Raw genomic sequence first — 24,108 nt, forward strand, 5'->3', positions numbered from 1 at the left:
CCGTATCCCTTGGCGGCCGACGAAGAAGGTGGAAGGATCAAGTGGATGTAGACCTAACAAAGCTAGAAATCTCCAACCGTCGTGCCCAATGCAGAGACGACTGGCGAAAGCTTATGGACGCGGCCAAAACCGACACCAAGTTATAGTGATTGATGATTATGATGTCTTCCAAGGATCTTCCTGAGTTCATTCATTAATTGAGTCAGCGATATCGAGCAAATAAGAGGTTATTTCAGGAGCTAATCTGATATGATGATATTAGGTAACTCTACTAAATTGTTGTTGTTGGTACCTTCCTAGTAGTTTTTCCACAAAAAGTTGAGCCAATGATGCCACCTAATTTTGACTATGGGACTTTTAGTTAATTTAGAACATAACCTCTACTCCTCTAATGATTTGCGATTCAAGCAATATATACCCTACATTGTATTTCTTCTCCCTCTGCAAACATGGGTCAGCTCAGAAGTGGCACACAGTGACACATTAATCAGCGAAATTCTTCAGTCAACCTATTTGCACAGCTTATTATTTATGTGAGAAAAGCGCCTTTGCGCGCCTAACTTATTTCAGCAAATTTAAGCCAAAAAGACGGAAATCACCTTCAAAGCGTATTAAGAATTAGCTTATTAAATAAAAGCTGGCGGCAACGCCAACACAACCACAATTGAAAATGGTGGCAGCAACGGAAGATTAGACGCACATTTTTCCAACGGCCAAACACCTGGACGACAGTGAGCTGACATTTGCAATGAGGGTACTAAGCAGCTGAGTGGCAGTTAGGCAATATGCAGCAAAAAAGTGCGAGAGAGAACAAATTTACAAGTGACAGTGAACCAGTTTTAATTTTAGAAAACAAGAAACAAAAAGAAACGTATTTTGTTAATTTAGTAAGTACGCACGCAGCAGTGGAGTGAGAGCGACAAATTCCCATTGCTAATTTCAAAGGTAAACACAGAGCTGCCACAAATACCTTAGCCAAGTGCGGCAAGAGACAGTAGCCATCAGTGAAATGGTATTTTATGGCAGAGGTGAAGATGAAAAGTGGCCAAAACAGTGAAGGGAAGTGAAGTGAAATGAAGAAATGCGAAAACTGACAGCCAGCTAAGGCAAGGAGAGTGAGAGAGAGGGAAAGAAGGAGCAGAGGACAACCAAAAAAGGTAAATGTATATAACGGTAAACGGCAAAAGTGAGTAGTGTGACTGGAGACAGGTGGTAGGCGTAAAAATATGGAGCAAATGTACAAATGTCATATCCAATTTATTTCGCTGTTCTCCCCCTACCCCCTAACAACGACGCGAAACTTGAAAGGTGAAAGTGACTATTACTTTTTCGACAGCGCAGAGCGCAACAACAAAAAGCTTTCAGGCTTTGTTGGCAGGACCTTTCCACTAACTTTTAAAAAGTAGCTCGCGTTGTGCATAGTTTAGTGTGCTTTCTGTCTCGCCTGCGGGTCAGCGTAGCAGCAGTGGACCTACCAACACCCATACAGACAGGCCACTTTGGTAATAAGAAAGAAAACTAAATAAAAAGAAAAGTGCCAGCATTGGATTTCACTGAAATCTACCACAATAGAGTAAGTGGTGTGGGCAAAACTATATGAAACAAGTGCGAACAATGATGCGCGCAACAAAAGGTTACGTATACGCCATGTTGGTCGGCGAGTCTCGAGATGAGCATGAGAAATGTGAGCTGTCACAAAAAATGACAACTAAATTGGGGATATGCGGAGTAAAAAAATTAACAAAATTAAATAGGAGAGGTAAGAAAGCAAACATAAAGAAAATATGTATGTTAGAGTACAACAACAAAAAGAAACAATAATTTGCTACATAGTTTATGTGGCTCAAGAACAGCTGTTGCCTTTAAAAATTATAATGAGGAAGGTCCAACTTTGAAGTAAGACAATGTAGGTTATGGTGAACTGAGTATGAGATAGAGCAGTTCTATTTTCCACAAAAAGAAGAAGCTTTGTAAGGGAAGAAAGAAAGAGTGACTAATTTGAATTACGTTATCTTCAACTCTATACTTCTAATAGAAAAAAATTTAAAAAACAAACAACTAAAAGCGTTTCTTTTTTCTAAATCTATACTTTGGCAGGTTTGCCATCTGGTTAAAAATTTATTCAATTAAATAATTAAAGAATGAATAAAGTCATCAAGCTAAACCGATTTAATAAAATATTGCTGTGAGTTTTTTTTGAGAAGGGTTGCCACCTTTTAAATTTACAAAAAAAAAACATTATTTCAAAAAACAACAATATGGGTACCCAAAATAGTTTAAAGAGAAATTGAAATGAAAAATTTTTTTGAAAGGGTTGCCACCTGTATAAATATTTTATTAAACTAGAACAACAGACAGCCGTTTGGAGGCGAGCTAAAGTAAGAAGTCGAACCTCGGTTATGCGGTTGTGCGTAGGGATCCACCACACAATTAGGAAACAACAGCCTCGGGTAAGAGAACCCTATTTTGATGACCAAACTATATAAGTCCCTCATCATTTCCGTCCTACTTTATGGTGCACAAGCGTGGACTATGTTAACATCCGATGAGGCGACACTAGGAGTTTTCGAGGGAAAGGTTTTGCGGAACATTTACGGTCCCTTAAACATTGGCAACGGCGAATAACGCAGGCGATGGAACGATGAGCTGTGTGAGTTATTCGACGACATCGACATAGTGGAGCGAATAAAAAGATGGCGGCTACGATGACTTGCTCATGTTGTTCGAATGGATCAAAGCGCTCCAGCTTTGAAAGTGTTCGATGCAGTACCCGACGGAGGAGGCCGAGGAAGAGGAATGCCTCCCTCCACTACGTTGGAAAGACCAGGTGGGATATTCAACTGGCGCAAACTGCCCAAAGAAGAAGCCAATTAAGAGGAAGAAGACAAATTTTTGAACGTCGGAACGAAGTGTCTCAGAAACATAATACTATATAAGAAACGACTCACTGAGTCTTTATTTCAATTCAGATTGCATAAAACATCTAATTTCGTCTATATTGGCACTAATCGATCTTCTTCCTTATTTTATCCGATTCGAGTGCCATAGTAACAACACCTCCAATGTGCTGAGATATGTGTATTTCTGAACATCATACCCATTGAAACATCCGGCAACACCCAACAAACGCAACACAAAGCACACAAATTTCACTACGCTTTTGTGAATTTATAATACGCCGCCCTCATTGACAAACATATGTACACACATCTATCACTAAACAACAACATCCATGATTACCAAGGATAACAACATATCGCAACGGAAACGGACGTGCCACTGGTCAACCGATTGTTTAGCAGCTGTTTGTCGCGCAATTATGGCGAATCGTGACGTATTGTTGTCGACAGTCCGCCACAACTGACAACTGGAGCGAGATGCTGGCCGGGTTTTTGAAATACAATTGCGCGGTATTTAGCGCAAATGAGCGCCCGTTGATAGTGGCCTCTGATGCAAATAATAGTTTATGGAAAGTGGGTGTAAATGGTAGTAATGATTGTTTTGGAGAGAGTGGATGGAAGATGAAGAGATGAAGGAAATATGAGTGATTTTTGAGCAAGTGCTGAATGAAATTTAATAAATTTTCTAGAATTATAATGATTATAGATTCGAAATTCCTCTCACTGACAGAGATATCAAGCTCGATTTCTAAATTCTAATAAAAATATAAGATACACTATCATTCAACTTCCCTCATCCTCGTGAAAACTATTTAAATATGCGCATTAATTGCATGCAACATGCTTTAACGTTTATCCAGCTTGCACTCCATCCCACTCCACTCCCTCTTCACCATGCCACATTTGACTCTCTCTTTCATTGGCGTCGATAAATTGTGCATCAGCAATTTCTTAATAGTGTCGGCGTATTAATTTCACTTCCGTTTTTATAGTCTTACCAGCTTTACTATGGTAATTTATCTCACAGGCAGCAAGGTGTGAAGCTGGATGACCGGCTGCAGAGCTGGTCCGCACTGGCAACTTGTGCAGATGAAAGGAGTATTTAAATTATACTAAAGCTAAAATAAAGAACAAGTAAAGATAACAAGCAGTATAAGTCTACGCTACAACAACAACAAACATATTTCCCTTATAGACTGGTACTAAGTATTGGAGGAAGGTTGCAAGAAAGATTATGCAAGCGTGCTAAGGAAACACCAAGGTCTCGTTTAAATGTATTAAGAGAATCTCGGCGTTCGTCTCATACTCACAGTGCCACCCACTTTGCCATAATTAAATTGCATTTAAGTTTCTCAATAAATTAGCGCAACCAATCTTAATTTACACGGAAGACTGGCAAGGGATAATAAAATGCAAAGGAATTTATGCACTCTGGCGGAGCAGCACTGCAGTGCCGGTAAGCTAAGCGAATGACATTGAAGAGGTGTGAAAAGTAGCTGAGTGAGTTAAGTTTAAATTTTTAAAGGTATTCTGCGGAAAGAGTCTGGATTACTTAAAACAGCATTTTCGATAGGTAAGGAAAGGTGAGCCTCAATTTCCATTTTCAGTTTATTGATTTCAAAAATGTTGGTATAACTCGGCTTGCTTCCGGAAATAGTTTAGGAATGAGAACAAGACAAAATTCAACTGTGTAAGATAAAAAAACCTCGAGTTCCTCTTGGATCAAATTCATTCTACTACAACCATATGAAGCGATGACCTTGATGGATGGATGGTTCTGGAAACTGAAGATAATTAATAGTTTTCCTCATAGAATGGATTGAAATCTGTCTTAAATCTTGCGAATAAATATTTCAGTATAATGAAGGCTGGAACATTTTATTTGTTCTTTCTGAAGAACAGGAAATATATATCATATACCACGTCGTGTAAATTATTCTACACAAGAATCTTAACTTTTTGTTAGAGGTCATATTGTTGTTGTTGTGGAGATTATATATAACCTGAAAGTGTAAAATTAATTGTCATCTAACGAGAAGGCCAGAAAATGAGCTGTATCGAAGAGGTCGGGCCATAGTGAGGAGTGCGTTTGATGGGACGGGTTCGTCGGATATGCAAAGAGGTGTTTAATTTCATGCGAGAACTCATTGGACGCAAGACACTTATTTGGTAAGTCGAGGTCTTATCTAAATATGTAGGCGTGGAGTCTTCTATACTATCCAGAACGAAGTTATCAGAGGCAACTCTTGTTTCGCTAGTCAACTCGAGTTCATCGTCTGTAATAGGTAAGATTTTACTTACTACTCTCATATATATCCCTTAAAAGTGAATAGTAAGCATATTAAAATATTCAATAAGGATGAATAAATACCACTTGAGCTTATTGCCGTGAGAAGGTACTCATATAAGGAAAGGTCTTTAGAAAAAATCGACATTCAGGTCTTAGGTCTCGAGAAACTCTGAAAATCTTACGATTCCCAGTAATCTCAGACATCGTCGAGTGCATATATACATCTTCATCCGAACTACTCAGTTGGCTATCTGGAGTGAGGACCCGAAATGATTGAGACACAATGCTTTTAAAAACTGTAAGTTTAAGCGAATTTAGACAGGGAATTACTTCGCGGTTAGATTTTTAGCTGTCATTGCGGATTATAAATAAATATAGATATGTGATGAGGGTTCTGCCGATTTTGAAGATTTTAAGAGTCAATACTTGCAATCAGCATCCGATTAATATATTGTAAGCCCCTCTGATGGCTTTCAAACGGTCAAAATCATATTAGATATTCCTTTCTTCGTATTTGGTATCCTATCAGAGTAAGAAATTTACTATTTTTCGATTTCATCAGCAAATTCAATATAAAAATTTTAGAATAGTAAAAGCAAAGGAAATAATAGAAAAATTAAACCCACAAAAAGGAGTTCAAACTCACTCAATAGCACTATTTCACCACTCAACAGCTACGCTTAGTGCACTAAAGAAGTCCACTTCAGCTTTTAAATTAAACCAAGGATAAGTCAAAGCAAACATTGACACGGCGACACTACGCACACACCCGAAGAACACACACACACAAGTGCACAACGTGACCAAGTGAAAGGCTGCAGTGTTGTGAAAGTTCGGCTGCTACAACAAGACAGTTGCCGACTGCAACAACAACAACAAAAGTATATTGCTGCTGCTGTTGCTGCACCAGTTGGTTGGCAGCTGCTGACATTGCAGGCGCAAAAGGGCGAAAAAAGTGCAAGAAGCAGTATAAGAAAGAAAGAAATTAACGTCTCGCCATCCAAAGCGGCAGAATTGCCGCCAGAATTTTGATGAGGCGCTGCTTTATTGTACTCTTATGCGTGAAGATGATGGCTTGCCACAGTAGACATTGACTGCAGCATTGCAGGAGTTGCAACTTGCAACACCAGCAGGCTGACAGACGGACCGGCGGACGGAATGACAAGTAGGTGAGCAAGCGAGTGGCTGGCGCATATTGACTGACTAGAGGCTGTAAGCGAACGAGTTAGCGAGCATATGGTGACTGTCTGCCAGTTGTGGATATTTGTTGTTGTTGTTGTTGTTGTTGTTGCATGAGTGTGTGTGCATGTGTGTCTGTGTTGAAAATGTCGCAATCTTGGAAATATATACAAACAAACCGGAATTATGAGTTTACGATGGTGAAAAATAGTTTTAAATTTCGGTTTCATTCTATTCTATTTATATATAAATTTTTCAAAATATTTGATAGGAAGAAAATTACCGTTATACATTGAAATGCACTTTTGCTGCTGTTGCATGCAACTTTAAATTGCCCATCACATTGAGTGCCGTTATAAATGTGTAATTTTAATTGATTTTCAGCCACCTGCTGATTTCACTTCACTTCACGGCATTTAAATGCGTTCATTAGTATTCAGCATTCACTCAAAATTCATCAAATTTCCGTTAACGGTTATTAGTTCTCAGCTGCCAGGCATTTTTCTACCACAAATCGAATTTAATTAAATTACATTTAATTGAGTTTAATGAAATGAAAATAAATATTTTTGCACATTCAAAAATGCTTGTGGCTTCATTTGATTGATTTTTGCCATGAAATTGTTTAGTATATAGCAATGAAAGTCATAGAGAGACACATGTTTAGCATTCTAATGCAATAATTAATGCTTTTATGCACGTTAAATGATATTTGCATGAATTTAAATGGTTTTAAATGCTAAATTTCAAATTTCAAAAGTATACATGTATATGTATAACCACGTGACTGAACTGCTAAATTAGAGTAAGTGTTAACACAATAAAGTGCATGAAATGTTAAGATTTATTAATAATAGAAAAAAAAGGGTTTTCGACCATTATGATTTTTGTGTATGACAAAATATCTTCAAAGTCCTCTCTAGATAACTTCTCTGTCTCTCATCAATAATAATTTCAATATGAATGTATTTCTGGTATGAAACAGTTGCTGATAAAGAAACATATTTTCATCAGTAATTTTCAGGCAGTTTTGCATATCTAGGACTTCCATTTCAAGAATTATATGAATGCGTTCCCTAAAGCTGACAAATGGAAGTATAACTTATTTACTACAAAAGCTTTCAGAACCTAAAATACTATTTAAGTAAACATATAAAAACCTCAGAAAAAAATAAAACTATGAACCCCTATAAATACGATTTTTATTCTTCATACTTCCTCTGACCTCTTAAGAGGTTAGGGGTAGCCAGAATTTTCAAATAATCATTTTTTTGTTTTTGCATTTTCGTTATGTGTAACATCTTAAAAATATTCTCTGAAAATTTGAAGATGATCTGATAATTACTTTTCGAGTTATTCGAAAAATAACAAAGAGCGCTCGGGCAACTATAAAATTCTCATTTTTTCGTGTCTCTGTCTATCCCTAACCCCTTAAGGATCATTGGACCGCTGATTGACCTAGTACGAATTCATAATAAATAAAGTGGATTTAATATGGTGCACGTGGACGTTCAATAAATTGCGGACATTAGGAATAGCATTTTTCAAGACGGTATCTACTCGCGTCATTCTTGGAATTCGTCCTACAGCGTATCGTGTAGCGACTTGAATAGGGCTTTTCATAACTTAAAGTGGACTTAAAAAAAATAAATCATTGATTCTTCTTTTCAAAAATTAAACTGGTCTACCCCCTAAAATTATACTAAGTGGACGAGTTAAATAAGCTCCGATGGCTTCGGCTTGGGACTAAAGTTAATCCTTTTCCCTTCACGAATTGTAATTGCTAAGAAACAAAATCATATTTTCTTTCATGAAAAATTATATAAATTTATATTTTCCCAACCGATCCATGAGTATATACAAATAGAGGTGTGAGAATTATAAAATAAGCAAAAATATATGAGTAGTTCGTAGCCTCTTCCCATGTCAATAGTGTCTATTTTTATTATTTCATAAATTGTATAAAGGATTTTTAAGGGGTCAAAGGTCAGATTTTCGTAAAAAAATAATATAAAAAAATAAAGATAAAAAATTAATAAAATAGAAAAAAGGAAATATAAAAAAAATAAAAAACTAATAATATTAAAAAGTCTATCCGTATTATTAATATATATATAGTTTTGTACACAGTTTAATTCCTCTTAATAAATTCATCTATAAAATAGTATATTTCTTTAATTCATTTATCAATTGAAATTATTAAAAAATACCAAATTCTTGAATTAAAAATTGATATTTTTTAAATATAAAAACCTTGAAAGAGCATATTTTACATTTTTTACGTAAAATAACTTCTAGTTTAATGGCTCATGTCATTTTGCAAACTCATCATCCTTCCTTATCATTTAAAGGCTTTTATCCTTCTAATGGTATTCTCCAATATCAAATGCTTTTTATATCAGCACGCAGCAAACGCAGAGAGCAGCAGCAGTTCAAATATCGTAAAAACTTACAAAGAGAGCATTGGTACTTTGAAAGAGAGTGTCCTTTAGCCACATGTGCTGAAACACGTTTAGAGAATGTTGCGCAACATGTTGCCGCAGTTTATTGAGGTTGTTGCAAAGAGGTTGTTGATGTTTAGATTGATGATTTATTAAAAATGAAATTTATTTATTATTTTTTTTCGCATTTTAATAGTAAAAAATGTTAATAATGATTTAATATTGATAAATTTTAACAAAAAATTAAAAATATATATATTTCAATAAAATAATATATTTAAATATAATAATAACGAATTTAAAATTTTGAAATAAAAATTAAAAATAATATTAATAGAATTAAAAGAAAAATAATTTTTATTTTTAAATTCATTTTTCCTAAAACCATTTTTTTTTAGAGTAATTTTTTTTAATACTTTACTGTAATTCGATAAATATTGAACAACAAATTTTGAGCAAGGAACTGAGTTTCATTATATTTTTAATTAACTGAACTAATGGAAACTTCTAAGCCCTCCATAATAGGCAACAACTCAGCTCAACAAATACAAATATTTTCATTTCACTTTGATATCCATCTACATCTCGAAATAATAAAATATTAGATTCACATTACTAACACGCACTTGTCTAAGAATAACACCACTGTCAATGTAAATTAATACATAACGGTATTACTTTTTTCCCAAATCGTGTAATAATCGCCGATTTGGCCCCAAAATTTATAGACTACTTTCGATGGTGAGAGTGAAGCTGAGAGTGAGGGCGACAAATAAAACAAAATCCATAAAATCAGTGCGAAAATGACTGACAAAAGCAATAAAAGTATTACATGAGAAGCACACAAACACAGCCACACATACACACTTGCAGTTACAACATAAAAATGGCCAGACACAAAACGGTTTACGAACATGCCGTGGAATATTAGCAATTGCAATGCAGCAAAAGGATGTGTGTTCGGCTTAGCAGGACATGAAGCGAAAAAAACCAACAACAGGCAACAGTGGGCAACGGTCAGTGCAAAGTATTTTTATAGCAGCAGGGATTTAGCTGTAAGGCATAAGTTAGCAACTGCTTATGGAATAGGAACAAAACAAAAGCGAAGAAAATAAGGCAATAAGACGAACAAGTGTCGGTGGCGAACGAAGACAGTGGCGGTTGGGGTATGACATGCGAGCCATCCGGGTGGAACTATTTATTTAATGATGTTTATGATATGACATTGTTGTTTAGCGCTGGAACGTGCATGCTTTGGGGAGAGGGTTTTTTTTTGGGAAAAGCAGAGAAATGAAAAAGGAAAATATCGCAAATGAGAACGAGTATACCTTGAAGGCGGTGATTTTGCTTTAAAGTGTTTAAATGGAGTTAAAATAAAATTCAGGAAATTTAAGTATAACATATTTATAAAATATAATATTATGCATCAAGCGTAAAATTTCTTTTTATATCAAGAAATAACTTTAGAAAATAATAATTCCTCTCAGATAAGAAAAATTCACCATTTGAGCAGAATTGACAAATTATTGAACTTTTCAGTCCAAATTATTACCCAAGCCTCCTAGAACCAGATACCAAAATATGGGTTAACATGGTCCAGGTAATTTAGAATCTAACGCTCAACATCCATCACTTTACATGCTCATATTGGAAAGGCAAATTAGGTAAATATTTCACTTTATGAATTTATGAACTTATGAAACACCAAAAAATTAGCGAAGAATTCTAAAAATAATATACAATTTTTTACATATTCGATTTAGTGAATTTATGAACTTATGAAACCCAAAATTTTTAACGAAGAATTCTAAAAAAATAAATATTTTTTATATATTCTATTTTATGAATTTATGAACTTATGAAACTCAAAATATCTTACAAAGTATTCTAAAAAAGAATACAAATTTTTTATATATTCCATTTTAAGAATTTATGAACTTGTGAAACAGAAAATATTTAACGAAGAATTCTAAAAAATAGATATTTTATATACATATTTAATTTTGTGAATTTATGAATTTATGAAACACAAAATATTTACCGAAGAATACTAAAGAATAATATATATTTTTTTAAATATTCTACTTTATTAATTCATGAACTTGTGAAACACAAAATAATCAACGAAGAAATCTTAAAAAAGCGATAATACCGGTTATCATGACTTCTAGATATTCCATATCAGAGCCTCAGTGATTCAAATAAAGAAGAGAAAACATTATTTAACAAGTTTTTGGTCATATACTTTACAAAAAACTACAATAAAGATCCTAGTATAACTCTACAAATGGAAATAATAAGCCATTATTTGCATGTCCGCGTGAAGATTCACCCCAAAAACTATCACATAAACTCTACGAAATTTTGAAAAGTAAAGAAAACTTAACAATTTTATTTTATTAAACTATTTGAGAAGTGCTTACCTACTTGAACAGCATCGAACGAAAAAAAATCGCCTAAATGTATGCCAGTGGAATACGCATAACATTTTCAATTATGAGTATCTTATTTTTGTTATGCTCTTGAAAGTCCAAATTGTATTCAAAATTACATAAGTTCTCTTACACTACAGCTCTAAGTTAACAGTTCCTTACCACTGCTTTACACGCATTACAAACAACGTGAGCTTAGCAAGTTTGGCAAACATGCTACGCGCGGCAGGGCGAAGTGTCGGCATTGCATTACACTTTTTAATTAAATGAGATTAAAATGTGAAAGCAAACTGACATAAGCGAAACAAAAAGAAAAGGAGAAAGCAAAAAAGAAAAACAAAAATGAAAATGAAAAAAAAGAAAGCAAAACACCAGCGAAATACAAAACAAACAACCAAATGGTGCAACTCCAACTCGGCTATACCATATAGTATACACCACAGTAAACACATAATAAAATAAAAAACGAAAACAAAAATAAAAGCAACACAAAGTAAAATTCAAAACACACCGAAACGCAAAGAAAAACAAAACAAAATGTGAGTATCAACAATTATTACGCCACCAGCAACACAACCAAGAGAACCAACAACATGCCACAGCTGGTTGCTGTTGCAACCAAAAACAGAAACAGACTTGTTAAGCAAACATGCAACACAAGACACACGCTGCAATACTTTACATGCTGCAAGTCGCCACTATTTTCGTCTGGCGCACACGTTACATTTTAAGTCCTTGTTAATAATTAGCCGCTGTAATCCTTGCATTATCCTGGCATTCAAGTGAAATGTGCTGTGCATTCATTGCGTTGTGTTGCATGCAACTGCTTCGCATTCGCCGACTTAATGCCAGCATCGTCGTCTTCATATTCTATTGCGTCTTCTAATACCTTCGCTGAGAATTCGTAGTGAATTGAAAATGCATGAAGTTAGACGCTGTTGGCTGGAGTTCGGGTATGTTTAAATATGTAATGCTTGTTTTCAAGAGAATAATTAAGAAACTTTTCACGTAAGCAAACATTGAGGCAAGTAGTTGCAGGTAAATGGAAATTTTAACTGGATTTTAAAAAGACTTAGCGTTGCTGAAATGAATTTAACTCAACCGTAAGGTTAGAGTTTGTCAACTCATATTTTCGATTGGATTTTGAAATTGTGAAAATAAATTTTTCAGGACGCTTTAAGCTAAATACTAAAAAATGTTTTAATAATTCAAAATTTACTCTATTGAAGGTGTGAGTAATAAATTTTTTATACATAGATGACCACACTTTTCTTTAGTTATTTAAACTGTGAAGTGTTTTCGATAATAGTTGGGTCGATAACATATTTATGATGTAGCTCTTTCTTATACCGAATTGGGTCTATAATCACATAGCAAGATGTCTGTCACTTCGTCTTTCACAAGTATGCATCCGCCTGGTGTAGACACCAAGTAGCGGTGCAGTAGTAAATGATCAAAGTTAACCTTATCCAAAGGCCGATGATCTATTCAAATATGATAAACTCTTCTAATGTATTTTTCGACATAAACCTGAGCCTACTTGAGTAGTAGAGTAATTAGTCATATACTATTGGTAGATTGTAAGAATCATTCATAAGATCACTCGGACATTACGTTTCTTTTTGGATCAACCCTCGAATAAAGCCGTTTGATGCCCAGAATTCTAAATAGTTATGTCGGCTATGTTCCATCATTGATAACAGGTCAGAATCTCAATACTCGATTCCGGAATATAGGAAATATATACTCTATTTATATAATACTATTAATTCAAGGAAATCAGTGACCTACCTTTTTTCAAGGAAAACAAAATTCGAACAGTTCAACTCAATGATGAGGATAGGTACTCAAAAATTAGAGCAGAGTCTATAAATGTATTTGGAAATCCGATTGAAAAGTTATTAATTCAAATAGTGGACTACTCCACAAGATGGTTTATGAGTTCTATATTACTGTACTATAGTACCGTTTTTAACGTGATACTCTCATGAGGTGGAAGACTTTAATTGAGGACAGAATTAAGTCTCTGATACTACTACCTCTATAAAAAGTCCAGAATTCAAGCCCCATATATGGGCAAAAATATTCACGTGGAGTATAAAGCAGTCAGTATTACAGAACTCTAAACTAAACATATGTCTTTTTATTTTATGAAATATTATATTTGTACGCAACTCAAGTTAGAATGGTATGTGTCTAAGGAAATTAGACTTCTGATCAGACGGAATTAGCGTATTTCTATATGAACCGATGGTACATATAATGGATGAATATAGCATATCATTAAGAAGTGAAGTAGTCGCCAGAGGCATAAAAACACCCGCCCAATCAAAAATCTACGAAAGCCTCGGATGAGACACCCCTCTTTTGATGACGACCCCTGCAAACGTTTTAAGGACAATGATATAAGGGCATGCACCTGGAATGTCCGGACCTTAATTGGGAAGGTGTCTCTGCCCAGCTGGTTGATGTCCTCATACGACTCAAGGCTGACATCACCGCCATCCAAGAAGTGCGATGGACGGGACAAGGACGGAAGAAGGTGGGTCCTTGTGACATCTACATCAGCGGCCATATAAAGGAGCGCAAATTCGGTGTGGGATTCGTGGTGGGAGAGAGACTCCGTCGCAGAGTCCTGGCATTCACCCCGGTGGATGAACGTCTAGCCACAATCCGCATCAAAGCGAGGTTCTTCAACATATCGCTGATTTGCGCCCACGCCCCAACGGAAGAGAAGGACGATGTGACCAAAGATGCTTTCTATGAGCGCCTAGAACGTACCTACGAGCGCTGCCCCCGCCACGATGTAAAAGTCGTGCTTGGCGATTTTAACGCCAGGGTGGGTAAAGAAGGTGTCTTTGGCACAACAGTCGGAAAATTCAGCCTCCATGACGAAACATCGCCAAACGGCCTGAGGCTGATCGACTTCGCTGGGGCCCGAAATATGGTCGTCTGTAGTACCAGATTTCAGCATAAGAAAATACATCAAGCTACTTGGCTGTCTCCTGATCGAAACACGCGGAACCAAATCGATCACGTTGTGATAGACGGAAGACATGTCTCCTGTGTTTTAGACGTGCCTACGCTCCGAGGACCAAATATAGACTCGGACCACTATCTGGTCGCAGCGAAGATACGCACCAGCCTCTGTGCAGCAAAGAACGCCCGTCAACAAACACAAGGAAGGTTCGACGTCGAAAAGCTGCAATCGCAACAGACAGCCACGAAATACTCTACTCGACTTGCACTCCTGCTCTCTGAGAGCACTCATCAGCATCTCGGTATAAGGGAACTGTGGAACGGCATCTCAAACTCACTGCGTACCGCTGCAGCCGAAACAATTGGTTTTCGGCAACGACAAAAAACAAGCTGGTACGATGAGGAGTGCCGTCTCGCAGCGGAGAGAAAACAGACTGCCTACCTCGCAACGTTGCAAACGACCACAACACGTGCGGGATGGGATAGATACCGAGAGCTGAAGAGGGAAGCGAGACGCATCTGCAGACAAAAAAAGAAAGAGGCCGAAATGCGTGAGTACGAAGAGCTTGAGAAGCTGGCAGACAGAGGTAATGCTCGAAAATTTTATGAAAAAATGAAGCGACTTAACGAAGGTTTCAAGACCGGAGCATCCTCATGTAGAGACCAAGGTGGTAATCTGGTAACCGATGTCCAGGGCATACTGGGATTATAGAGGGAACACTTCTCCGACCTGCTGAATGGCAGTGAGAGTACAACACCAGGAGATGGCGAACCCGATCCCCCAATCGATGACGATGGAACAGATGTTCCATTACCCGACCATGAAGAAATTCGAATAGCAATTACCCGCTTGAAGAACAACAAAGCAGCGGGGGCCGATAGATTACCGACAGAACTATTCAAATACGGCGGTGATAAGGTGCATGCATCAGCTTCTTTGCAGAATATGATCGGAAGAAAGCATGCCTGACGATTGGAATCTCAGTGTGCTCTGCCCAATCCATAAAAAGGGAGATCCCACAATCTGCGCCAATTACCGTGGGATCAGCCTCCTAAATATCGCATACAAGATTCTATCGAGCGTACTGTGTGAAAGACTAAAGCCCACCGTCAACAAACTGATTGGACCTTATCAGTGTGGCTTTAGACCTGGAAAATCGACAACTGACCAGATATTCACCATGCGCCAAATTTTGGAGAAGACCCGTGAAAAGAGGATCGACAGACACCACCTTTTTGTCGATTTTAAAGCTGCTTTCGACAGCACGAAAAGGAGCTGCCTTTACGCCGCGATGTCTGAATTTGGTATCCCCGCAAAACTAATACGGCTATGTAAGCTGACGTCGAGCAACACCAAAAGCTCCGTCAGGATCGGGAAGGACCTCTCCGAGCCGTTCGATACCAAACGAGGTTTCAGACAAGGTGACTCACTATCGTGCGACTTCTTTAACTTGATGCTGGAAAAAATAGTTCGAGCCACAGAGCTAAACAAAGAAGGTACAATTTTTTATAAGAGTGTACAGCTCCTGGCGTACGCCGATGATATTGATATCATCGGAAGCAACAACCGCGCCGTTTGTTCTGCTTTTTCCCGCATGGATAAGGAGGCGAAGCGAATGGGTCTGGAGGTGAATGAGGACAAGACGAAATATCTCCTGTCATCAAGCAAACAGTCGGCGCATTCTCGTCTTGGCTCCCACGTCACTGTTGACAGTCATAACTTCGAGGTCGTAGATAATTTCGTATACCTGGGAACCAGCATCAACAACACGAACAATGTCAGCCTCGAAATCCAGCGCAGAATAACTCTTGCCAACAGGTGCTACTTTGGACTGAGTAGGCAATTGAACAGTAAAGTCCTCTCTCGACGAACCAAAATCAAGCTCTACAAGTCGCTTATCATTCCCGTCCAGCTCTACGGTGCAGAAGCTTGGACGATGTCAACATCAGATGAGACGACACTAGGAGTTTTCGAGAGGAAAATTTTGCGCAAGATTTATGGTCCTCAGAACATTGGCAACGGCGAATACCGCAGACGATGGAACGATGAGCTGTACGAGTTATACGACGACATTGACATAGTTCAGCGAATAAAAAGACAGCGGCTACGTTGGCTAGGTCATGTTGTCCGAATGGACGAAAACACTCCAGCCCTGAAAGTGTTCGATGCAGTACCCGCCGGAGGAAGCCGAGGAAGGGGAAGGCCTCCACTCCGTTGGAGGGACCAGGTGGAGAGCGAACTGGTTAAACTTGGGATCTCCAACTGGCGCCGAACTGCGAAGGAGAGAGAGAGGTGGCGCACTATCGTCGATTCGGCTATAACCGGCTAAACGGTTGCAACGCCAATCACATACATACATAGTCGCCAGAGGAGGCCTTGAGTGGACCTATTGGTATTATTGGAAGTTTTAGTCGAGACACCGCAATCCATTGCTTCTTTCAAGTGATCTAACAGCAATATCACCTCCTGTGCCCAATGATCCGATGGAAGAACATCACATTGATGACCTCATCATTCGTCTGATTTTCAGTACAAATGTAGATTTGAGAAGAATATTCCGATAAATATCTGTAAGACAAATCTCTTGGGTACCCCAAATCACTTAAAAAAAGAGATAAAAAATAGAGAAAACTCGAGCCAAAGAAACAATTAATTTATAACCAGGTGAGTTGAAACGAAAGAGGACTACTGAACGAGTATCATAAACTTCTTATATTCCGCCTAGCAACAACAAATACAACAATTAATGTATGGTAATCATATTCTCAAAACAAAAATAAATATAATAACTAAATTTATGTGTTATATAACATGACCAGACAGTATCCGCAGAAAAATGAGCGCAGCTCAGAAGCAAGCATCTCTTAGTCCTAATGTTAACCCTAATAGAGACACGCTCATACATATTTATGTAGCTGGTTTTTACATGCTCTAATAGCCAAAACGGGCACGAGTACTTGTCAGGCGTTTATTGCTAGAAGCAACAGCGGCATTTCATAACCAGAACTACAACCATCTAACCTACCTATTAGCGGAACTTTACTAACCATCCGCTATAACTAGACATACGTATTAAATATATTCTCATGTTCCGCACTAACTGGGCGAGTAATTAATTTCTAAAGCTATTAACCGACAACGTCATCATCGTCGGCGCTTACAGCAGATGCTCACATACATAACTATAGAGACATATGTATTACAGGAGCTGGAGCATTCTCGTTCTAATTGAAAATTTCATATTCAGGTCAGGAGCAAGTCAGCTTTGAAATAATGCTAAAACGCGTGCAAAACCTACGGCCAAAACTAAAGCAGGACGCAAGGAGTGCCGCTCGTGAGTTGGTGGTCTGCCAGCAAAAAGTACGTAAACGGCGAAAAGCCACTTATAAAGAAACAATTAACAACGCGAAAACTGGCAAGCCGCTGAGGAAGAGGGAGAGAAGTGGAAGTGTTGAGCTGAAGCAGAAGGAAAGGAAGTGTAAAGGAGTACAGAGTTTGAGCAGTGTGCCATCGGCTTGTTGCAATTGCGAAGAGGCTAGTACGGTACGAAGAAACAGGCGAAACAAACGAACCAACTCATGTGTGGATGTGTAGCCAAGAAAAACCGAGCAAAATTATGAAAAATAAATGTATTTCTTCGCGTTTCCTGCAGCTCCTACCGAGAGGTAACAACTTCGTGTCACATACTCACACATACCTCCTGCAACAGTCGCCTACATCCTGCCAGCAATTTTCCGCCGCGCTGGTCCACGCTTAATGAAATGGGCAAGGCAAGTGGCGCGTAACTTCAAGAAGTTGCAGGAAATTTCGAAGAAACTCTAAGAACCGCAAACTACACGGCGGCAGTGCAACACTGTAGCTTAGTACCATAATAATAACAACAAATGTTGCTGTTGGCTGCAGTTAAAATGAGGTTGGGAAAAAATTGTGTACAAGTGTATGTGTGTGGTTGTTGCGTAAACAGGACAAGTCTGTTGACTTTAGCTGCTCAGTTGAGCAACTGGGATTTTACAGCCGTTGGAGCCATTGAAGTACCCTTGACAGTGCTCGAAGTTGTAGGTTAGTAGTTACCCAGTTACAGCGGAATAGCACAGAAGTTGTGGCGTAACTTATTAATTTGTGACTTTTGAGTCGTTGATACTCGCTTCTTTTTCTTTTTTGTTGGCTGCAAATTGAAGGTAAAGTTTTTTAATGTCATCAAAAAATTAGTGAGTCATTAATGTGTCACTGAAAGAAAAAATCTACTCAAATTAAGTGTGAATTGTTGGTTTATAAATAAACGGATTAACGTTGCTCACTCAATATTTGAAGAGCATTTTTTTCAGCAGAGTCAATATAAACACAATGTATTTTGCATACAGTTTGACCATTAATCTCTTCCACAGCGCACATAATAAATTAACACATAACAGTTTTTATGTGTGCCACAACAGCATAAATCTAGTGAAAAAACATTTGAAGCCCAAAAATTACGGCGATTAATAGTCAAAAGAACAAATATGCTGCCATTTAAACGCCAATTTGTTAGCATATTGGTAAAATGCATGGCATATGTGCCGAATTTTCAAAGGCTAAAACGATTTTGTTGTAGAATGTAGTGATGAAACACAATATATAAACAAAGAGAGGCAACAAAAATACGCAGCATGTAGGCAACATTAGCTTTTTCTGCAGTGAAAAAGAGAGACAATCATGCAAATCGGACTACAGAGTTCGCGACTGGTAAAAAATAGATGCATAGAGTGTCAGTTCGTACTCATATTTGTATTAATACGAGGTATGTTAAAAAAATAACGGTAATTTCCTATCACTTCGAACCGCGGAGGAATCGTTTCAACGATTCAGAGCGTGTGAAAACGAAACCATGGATAAGCCAGCCGGCAAAAGACCTGTGACGACGAATACCGATCAAATCATGGAAAACATCAAGTTAGACTGGCATGTGGCATCTCGTGACATCGCCCAGGAGATGGGAGTTAGTCACCAAACCATTTTAAACCATCTGCAAAAGGCTAGATACACAATAAAGCTTAATGTTTGGGTGCCGCATGATTTGACACAAAATCAGCTTCTGGACCGAATCAACGCTTGCGATATGCTGCTGAAACGGACCAACTCGACCTATTTTTCAAGCGGATGGTGACTGGCGATGAAAAATGGATCACATACGATAATATCAAGCGAAAACGGTCATGGTTAAAGGCCGATGAATCTTCCTAAACAGTGGGCAAGCCGGGATTGGTTTTACTGAGTGCTTAGTGTAATTGGAAGGGAATTATCCACTATGAGCTGCTCCCATATGGCCAGATGCTTAATTCTAAGCAGACGATCGACCAGAAGCGTCCAGAATTGGCCAATAAGAAGAGCGTAGTATTCCACCAGGACAACACCAGACCACACACTTTGTTGATGACTTGTCAGAAGCAACGGGAGCTCGGATGGTAGATTTTATCGCATCCACCATATAGTCCGGACATAGCGCCACCTGTTCCTGTCCATGGCGAACGCCCTTGGTGATGTAAAGTTGAACTCAAAAGAGGCTTTTGAAAAGTGGCTGTCCGAGTTCTTCTCAAATAAGAAGGGGGCTTCTACGACGGAGGTATTAGAAAGTTGCCGTCTATATGGAACCAGATTAGCATTGAATAAAGAACAAAAAAGAGGAAGGGAGATATTTGCCAACCTAATATATGTAAAAATCGAAAAAATAAAGAAGAATGACTTCAAATAATCTCACAAATAAGTATAACTAATAAATATTACATTTCTTGAAAGTTTTGTTCAAGAGTTGGGAAGAGTTTCGAAGCAGATTTAACAAGAGTCCTTACTTGATCTAAATATATACATTTATGGAATAAGATATGGTAATTTTTCATTTTTCACCCGTAATTAAAGGTTTATTCACATTTATTGGCTTCAATTTCGATAAATTATTACACGGTATCTTCAGTACTATCTCTTTGAACAAACAACTTAACTAATCAAGTTTTGGCTTCCATCGACTCTTAACATAAGGAGAGGTTTTTGTCAGTTCGACTAGTAATGAAAAGTTTTCATTCATTTTATAAGAACTTGAACCTTTTTACCAGATCAAATTGGTCGGTGGTATGAAGAAAAGCAGTAATAACAGTATTCGCCTTGAGACCTTAAGTAGGTCCAAAACAGTCGAATTTCATTCAAAGACTTTCATGTTATAAGTTAAGTAACAGGTATCTTATTAAGAAATATTAGTCTTTAAAAATTCATTATTCATATATTCTTTGAATTATCGACCCTCAAAGTAAGATTGAATGTTTGGAAAATTGGGTCAATATGACTGGGACAAACAAAAGAAAATTTTCTAAGAACTATAAATAGACATAATACAAAATGATAAAGAATATTACTGAAAATTAAACCAGTACCACAAAATATCCTTCACTTATTCAGAGAACCTTTCAAAATAAACAACACTAAAGACTTATTTAAACCTATTCCCAAGCTACAACTAGGCTCCTGTGTGTCGAAATTCTCTAAAGAAAATAAGGTACGTTCTTAGAAGAGGTCAATAGACAATTCCCCAGAAGCAATCAACTGGAATCCACAAGGCAGCCCAAGGAAAGGCCGGCCCGCACTAACCTTAAGATAAAAATTTGGATATCGGATATCTAAGAACCAAAAAAGTTAGAGACGAGTCAAGAGGTTGCTTAAAATCGAAATAAATTGAAGAATCTCATTGTGGCTTCATCGCGGTGCTCTAGGATACAATATGCTATTAGACAAGCCTCAGAATCCATGATCAACATTTTTTAAAACGGAAACTAAACCAGGAAGTGCTGCATGAAACAGCTGAAGGAAATATTAGTGCGCCAAAACGGAAGTTATGCAAACACTAACTGCTCCACCACAAGCCCAAACGCCGCTACATATATGTATATTCACTCATAAACATACATTTGCAATTCGCGACCATCATGTGCATTAATCATTCGCGCCATTATTCAACGAATTCAAAACGCCAATGCAACACGAAAAATCCATTATCGTCGAAACAGCCGAAAACGACGACTAACTGTGAATTGCATATAAAAATTCAAATGCATAGCCATACATTTTTAACTGCAACTACTAAAGCACATGCATATATTACATGCTGGCTGGCATGCTTGCAGTTGTGTGGCAAATGTCCTTTGGCGAATTTGCAGTTGACTAAAAAGCGGCCACACTGCCTGAATGGACTGTGGCATATTTTGTGAATTTTGCGAATGAATGGCATTGGCACAGGAATTGCATAACAAAAATTGCATAATAACATATGCAACGGCGGGCAAACATTGATCGGCAAACACACACTAACACGCACGCACACATTGTGTTATAAATACTGTTACATGCCGCAAGTGTACAAGCCACTGCCACACCGCTTGCCACCGGCCTACACTGTATGTGTGTGTGTGTGTGCGGCGGCAATTTTTCTACGCTTCCGCGCGTTGACTGCGGCTTTGCGACTGTTCGTAAATGTTTGATTCATGCGACAGACTCATGAATTTTTCAGCCATTCGCCGCATTTTTTTCGTCGCCTCTTTTTTTTCCATATGCCTTAATTCGCTCACATCTAGTATGTGTGCGTGTGTCTTTTTTGTCTAGAAAAAGTTACGCCACTGCACTTTTGCACATTTTCCACACGGAAAATTTGCATTTATCGAAATTCCTGAAAAAAATTCCTAAAAAAATTAAAAAAATTGAAAAAAATTCAAAAATATTAAAATGTAAAAGCGCTTACTTAGTAATAAAATAAAAATGGCAATAAAATAACCTATGCTTTTCGCATTATTCACTGGCTTGCATTATCGCTGCGCTGCCAAAAGCGCTGCCAACGAAATATTTTTATATTTTTTCTCTCCATGCTTGCGTAATAAATTATGCAAAAGGAAATTATTGCGAGTGATTATTTCTATGTTGGCGCGCACGATGCAATATTAGTGATAAATATGGCTCTATATGCATATGAGAGCAATTTTTGGTATGACAATGCGTATACGTAACATTTAGAAAATTTGATATAAATATTTTTTATGTCAAAATATAATAGAAATAAGATATAATTAAACCCAATATAACAGTTTCTTAAATTAAATATAAAATTGCACCAAATTACTCCAAAATTGTTACATACTCAAGAGCTCAATTCTTGTGTACCACTTCCTTCCTGTCGCATTTGCTCGCTATTGTCCTCTGAAAGCAAGTATACTTTCGACTTAAACGAACTAATACAATCGATTTGCTGCCTTCTCTTTCAATCTGTTCATTCTGCTAACCAATTTCACTTGCTTGTTGTTGTTGTTTCCAGTATATACGTTGCTCAAATAGAACAGGAAACTAACGTTATCCTTGCCCACTTATTCGTCGGCATTGAATTCGTCGGTATTTGGATAATGATGTCCTTGTTATCAACTTAATCTGCTGACTCTTGCTTTAATGCACACAACCATGCGGGATTATGTGAAAGTAGGTGGCAGCTGCTTAAATTGGCTGCTTGTTTTCTGGGCGCCGAAACTGGGAGCTTTACTTTGAGCAGTAATTATTGAAGGAGTGTGGGAGAAAACGGCAGGCAATTTAAAGGATTTATCTAAATTTCATTAAGCGGATTTTTATTGTAACGGTAATTGACAACTTTGAACATAGATAGAGGCTGCCAAAAATAATTACATTGAATATTTAGTGAAAGCAAACAAGGGATATTAAAATGTTTATAACTATACCCAAAGAAGCCATTATAAGACAGGGGAGATTCTAAGCCCCTCCACAAAGTACATTATGAACTCACGTCTTTTCCTAGTATACTTATAGAAATAAACATAAGTGGATAAGCTTTGATATCCCGAAGGCAACCAACACCTAATTTGAACTACAGCGGCTCTAAACAGTCCCAGCGTTGCATTTCGTATGTAAACACTTTATTTGCTATGTATCTTTTCGGCAACTCTGATCTTGTGCAGATTACAATGATTTGAAACTCAACATAAAGAACACTGCTGTCTTCACTCAGTGTTGTTTTTTAGGGATTATTACGCTTTCCACTCTTTAGACCAAATATAAGATCAAAAGAATTCAGACCATTATTTTCGGAGATCTTCTGTTTACTCTTAACTCTTGGCCCGGTATTATCTTAATGATTGCAGAACCATTTAGCGGAGACAAAACCCTATTTGCTATAGTTCATAGAAATTTTTATAACAAAACTCATCCGATTCTATTCAATTTTTAGAGGGAGAACTTTATTCTTTTATAGTGCTCCAATCTTCTTTGATATCGTTTTCCAAATATTGGAAATGTGTGATGGAGGACCACAGAAGCTCTGAACTTCAATTTGCACATTCATATTATTTTGAAAACGACTCCTCCTCTGTTTTTAAGACATGGTCGAACCATATACGAGCTTTTAAAGGAGAAATTACTTCCTCGTATAATTCCGTACGGTCTACTGAACGGTTGTATAAAAGGCTTCTCCGCTTAATTGTCAAAGTAAAATGGTATTTTATTACAGCCTGTGCTTTGGAACCTTGGAGATCAATGTTTAAGTAGTTAGGACTCGAGAATATGTTTTTTTATAAATATTCCTATAAGGAGTATCCGCATCTCCTTTGTCTACAAGGGACTGTCTGTCTGTTGCAGGGACTTTGCCACTCCAAACAGTTTCTTGGGACAACAAGTGGCACTATTGGCAAACTGGAAATGTTCTCGTCGGATCATTGCCGATTCTGTGATCTAGTTGCGGAGACACCTGAGCACTTACTCTTTGAGTGCTCGGCGATTGCGAAGAAAAAGGGTCAGATAATTGGGGCTCTGTATCCCCAAAGAGGTAGTATCCGTCCATCGGTCCTGGAACACTGGACCTACTTAACGTGAC

The sequence above is a fragment of the Zeugodacus cucurbitae genome, chromosome 3, assembly GCF_028554725.1.
Source record: "Zeugodacus cucurbitae isolate PBARC_wt_2022May chromosome 3, idZeuCucr1.2, whole genome shotgun sequence".
Taxonomy (NCBI): domain Eukaryota; kingdom Metazoa; phylum Arthropoda; class Insecta; order Diptera; family Tephritidae; genus Zeugodacus; species Zeugodacus cucurbitae.